Consider the following 5,224-nt stretch of genomic DNA (forward strand, 5'->3'; position numbering starts at 1 on the left):
TATGGTGGATACGGGTTAGGGTCATATCGAGGTGATTGGCGGAAAGGGGTTTGTGAGTATGGTAGTCCAAAGTCATGTTGTGGAAAGGGTTCATAGGCATATGGTGGTGGTTGTTGATAGTCCATTGGAGGTGGTTGTCGCCAAGAGGGTTGATCAAATCCTTGTGGCTCCTCCCATCTTTGATTGTTCCAACTTTGATGCCTGTTCTCATTGTAATTTCTTCTTCCTACAATATAATTGTAACCAGACTCATAGCCAAAGGGGTGAGAGTTCATAGTAGTAAATAAAAATTTAAAACAAAAAAATAAAAATAATCTAAACTAAAAGGTTATTGAAATTTAAATTTTTGAATTTGTAAATTAAATTTTGAATTTTAAAATTTGAAATTTAAAATTTGAAAATTTTTAAATTTGAATTTTTTAAAATTTTGAAATTTGAATTTTGAAAAAGTCAACAATATAAGATAAGAATTTGAAAAAGATTTAAATTTTGAAAAGGTTTGATTTTTAAAATTTAAAATTTGATTTTTGAAATAAGATAAGATAAGATTTTGAAAAAGATATGATTTTTGAAAAATATTTGAATTTTGAAATTTAAATTTTGAAATTTTAAATTTTGAAATTTAAAATTTGAATTTTAAATTTTTTTAATTTGAATTTTGAAAATTGAAATTTGAAATTTGAAATTTGAGTTTTAAATTTTGAATTTTTGAATTTAATGAGGAAAGATAAAAACAATAAAATGACACTAAACTTAAAATTTTTAGATCAAAATGAAGAAAACAACTAAGAACAACTTGAAGGTCAAGATGAACATGAAGAAAATTTTTTTTTTTTGAAAAAATTTTTTTTTAATAACTAAATAAAAACTAATAACCTCTTAATTTATGAAAAAGCAAAAATAAAAACAAATAAACAAGCAAAAAGCAAGTATTTACAATAACCAATAATAAGGCACACGTTTGCAATTCCCCGACAATGGCGCCATTTTGATGAGAGTACTTTTGCGTGGTCTAGAAATTTGCGGATAAATCCTCGTTGCAAGTATAGTTTCTAAACCTTCAAAAGTCCTTTCATATAAACGTTTTGGTTGTCACAAGTAACAAACCCCTTTAAAATTGAAAACCGAGTATTTAAACCTCGGGTCGTCTTCTCAAGGAACTGCAGGGAAGTATGTTCTTATTATTGGTTATGAGTTTTGTAAATTAGGGGTTTTAGAAAGTAAGGTAGGGGTTTTAGAAAGTAAGGGAGCAGTATGTTGCATAAGAAGAATAAAATAAATAAATAACTGTAAAATAAACTCTTGGCAAGGTATGAGAAATTGGAGGTCCTATTCTAGTTATCCTTATCAGGTGTGAAGAGAATTGGGTTTTAATCCCACTTGGTCAGCCTTTACTAAGCAAAGGAAGGTTGAGTGGACTGATTGGCTTGATTCTCAAGTCCTAGTCAACTCCTGTGGAGAGACTAGCCTTAGAGCAATCCTAGCTCAAGCAGAATCTGCCAATTTCAATCACTTGCTGAGTTTGATAACTCAAGTATTACCAATCACTTGACCAAAGCCAAAAGGGAGAAAAAAATATTTAAATTAAATTGAAAGCAATCTTAAACAGAGCAAAGCAATCTTAAATCTGAAATACCTCAAATAACATTAATTAAGAAAATTATATGTAACATGGAAGAGTTCATAAATTAAATTGGGAAAATAAATAAAAATAAAGAACTTGGGATTGAGAGCCACTCCTAAAACTAAGAGAAATCCTAAATCCTAATCCTAAGAGAGAGGAGAGAACCTCTCTCTCTAAAAACTACATCTACTCCTAAAATCGTGAATATGAGAGCCTGTCCTAATGAATGGGTACATTCTCCCACTTTATAGCCTCTAATCTGTGTTTTTTGGGCCGAAAACTGGATCAGAAACAGCCCAGAATTCGCTGGTTGCGAAATCTGCCACGCTGGTTTTTCGTCACTGCGACGCGTCCGCATGGAGCACGCGATCGCGTCGTCTAGAGTCAGAACAACTATGGCATATTATATATCAAATCGAAGCCCCGAACGTTAGCTTTCCAACGCAACTGGAACCGCATCATTTGGACCTCTGTAGCTAAAGTTATAGCTGTTTGAGTGCGAAGAGGTCAGGCTGGACAGCTTAGCAATTTCTCCAACTTCTTGTATTCCTTCCATTTTTGCATGCTTCCTTTCCATCCTCTGAGCCATTCCTGCCCTGTAATCTCTGAAATCACTTAACATACATATCAAGGCATCTAATGGTAATAAGAGAGGATTAATCATAGGGAACTTAAGGCCAAAGAAGCATGTTTTCAACCAAAGCACATAATTAGGAAGGCAAATGTAAAACCATGCAAATAGTATGAATAAGTGGGTAAAGAGTTGATAAAATCCACTCAATTAAGCACAAGATAAACCATAAAATAATGGTTTATCAGTTAGCACTAAAAGTGAAGAGTTAGGTATTAGCATAACCAAGTCAAGTTAGGTTAGAACTTGAGAGGGAAATGATTGTGTCAATCCTTTGGAATTGGTGTCTGTAATACTTTAACTATAGTGAAAATTCTACCACTGTTGGGGTGGAGACTGGATGTAGGTTGCATTGCACAAGGCAACTGAACCAGGATACATGATGGTGTCAGCTTCTCTTCTCCCTTCTCTGTTCTGTTTTCTGAAATTCATGAGACAAAACCAAATTCTCTCATAAATGTTCCGCTGCTAAGTTCAAACAAATTCAAAATTAATGTTTGAAATTAAAGGGTTATTTCATTTAAGTGAAAAAGGCCATAGATTCAACCCCCTCCCCTTCTCTAAGCCTTCTACAATCTTCATACTTCATTTGAGGTGCATTTGTCCATTATTAATTTACACAGTTGAAACAAAATTTTCAACTAATAAAACTAAAAAATTAAAAAGCTTTGAAAAATTAAAATTTTTTACAACTCGTGTAAGAGAATTAGTTTAACAGTTAATAGATTAATAGAGTACCACTAAAACAAATGAAATATGACCTAATTGAATAACCACACGCTTTACAAATAAGAATCAATGTTGATTATGCACATCAAGATTGTTGATATTCATAAAATATTGATGTAAAGGTGGGTATTTAAATATACATGCACATCAAGAAAAAACTATGATAGAATGCATAATATAATCATGTGAAAGGAAAGTGGGACCAAAATAACTTGTATTTATATTGCAAATATATAAATTATATCAATAAATGAAGAATAAAAAAAACCAATAAATATGTATATAGAAATTGTTAGTAGTATAGTTACAAAATAACATTAGATTGTTGCTCCCTCGTTACAAAATCATAGGTTTCTCCCCAGCAATGAATTATTTAGTTCATGAGTACAATAAATACTGCTCATAATATCACAAATAACTCAATAAATATACTTTCTACTTTTCAAAATAGCTGCCAATTCGGACAAACTAATATTTAGATACATTAGAGATAGTAACTAATTATTTAGGAGAAAAAAATCAAAAGAAATCATAGTCAAGTTTCCCTGCAAGCGTTAGAAAGAAACATAGTTTTTCCAATATCTCCATAACCTAGAAGGAAGGTTATCCTGGTATTTTCAGACCAGAAAAAAATGTGTAGGGATTCAAATATCAATTTCCAGAAATAAAAACTGCTGTTAAAAAATTAAAGGATAAATTGTCCTCATTATAAACATCAAATGTAACTAAAAATAAAAGAGGATTAATTTATTACCTTGATGGTTCTATTATTCTGCTAACATCTTTGATAATCTGAATTTCTCTCTTGGAGGGTACAAAAGGTGTAAAAATCTCAGAATGCTTTGTAGTTTAAATGAATGAAAGGTGAAACATTCAGTCTTCTATAATAATTGAGAAAAATACTAAAGCATTAAGAATTCATATAGAGAACAAAATACCTTTTTAAATTCAGTTTCAAGATCTTCCTTTCAACGTTGGAGTCTCGATATCTAAGCTGTTAATTTCCTGAAAAAAAAAAGCTATGAAAAAAGAAAATCAACAGTACCTCAATGACCAATGAATGCTCAATATTGTCACAGCAATGTTGAATGGGTTCCAACTTCTAAGCAATGTTCAACAATTAATGGCATCTAATGTAATAATTAAGTTTCCATGAAATAATTGACAAATGCTTTCCCTTTCTGCTTGCAACTATAAATGCAAAATTTCAGCACGTGGATAAGGAACTGAACCTCCAAACTCATCGAACCTGAGAATAAAAAGGAAAGACTGATATATAAGTACAACAATCTTGTAAAAATCAGACAAAAAAATTATATCATCTGGACTTTCAACTTAATTAATATCACACATTAGTATAGTTTGGATGAATGTTGTAGAAGAAAACAATTGCAAAACATGATATGCGAGGATAACGAAAATAAACATATACAAATGAATTCTTTTAAATAAATTTTTAGTTCAAAATTTAAATTTGAAAACACTAAAATTTGCAAATTAAACAACTAATAATCATTAGATAATTTATCTATTTAATTAATTAAAACATAAAAAATCACAACCATGCAAATCTGATTTGGCCGCCGGTTAGATCTCACCGCTCTGTTCTGGTCGTCGTTGTTGTGTTCTCTGCTTTCATAGTCTCATTGCATGTAGTTGTTGTGGCCGCCACTCTTTCCAGAGATCTACTATCTTCCGCCACTTCTTTCTCTGCATCCGTCACTACAACATCGATAACCACCATGAACTCCACGACAACCATTGCGACCACCATCGTACACCACAATAGCAGTCACCACCTCATCTACCGCCGTAACCCTACCACCACCGCTGGCGTTGCCTCCAGTGCGCGACTCCCCTGAAGGTTGGAACCATCAGGTACAGTGACATCGTACAATGACATCCTCTACCTTGGTGTGTACACAAACTTTATAATCTTCACATCCCACTTGGATTAGGAACATAAAGAATGAGAAGAAGATCATAATCGACGAACGGAAAAACAAACTGAAGAAGAGGAGAAAGACGAAAGTGGAACTGAAGATGAAGAAGAACTGAAGGAGAAGAATAGGAAGAGAGGAAAATAGAAACAAAAAACAGAATGATAAAGACATAAAGTAAATGATGGACATTGCATATTATGATATCTTTGAAATATTTTGAATTTAAAAATTTTGAAATTTAAAAATTTTGAAATGAAGTAACAGTAGACATAATTGGATTGTGAAATGAACAAAAGG

General features: G+C 31.9%; 1 long non-coding RNA gene across 1 annotated transcript; it reads right to left on the minus strand.

Annotated features, from left to right (window-relative positions):
* Positions 1–1,621: 1,621 nt before the first annotated feature.
* Positions 1,622–4,057, minus strand: LOC140181045 (uncharacterized). The gene is made up of 3 exons (XR_011875606.1): positions 3,923–4,057; positions 3,739–3,824; positions 1,622–2,676 (listed from the first exon to the last, which is right to left on the minus strand). It is a non-coding gene; the product is annotated as an uncharacterized lncRNA (long non-coding RNA).
* Between the last annotated feature and the right edge of the window lie 1,167 nt (positions 4,058–5,224).

This window comes from Arachis hypogaea, chromosome 17, assembly GCF_003086295.3.
Source record: "Arachis hypogaea cultivar Tifrunner chromosome 17, arahy.Tifrunner.gnm2.J5K5, whole genome shotgun sequence".
Taxonomy (NCBI): Eukaryota; Viridiplantae; Streptophyta; class Magnoliopsida; order Fabales; family Fabaceae; genus Arachis; species Arachis hypogaea.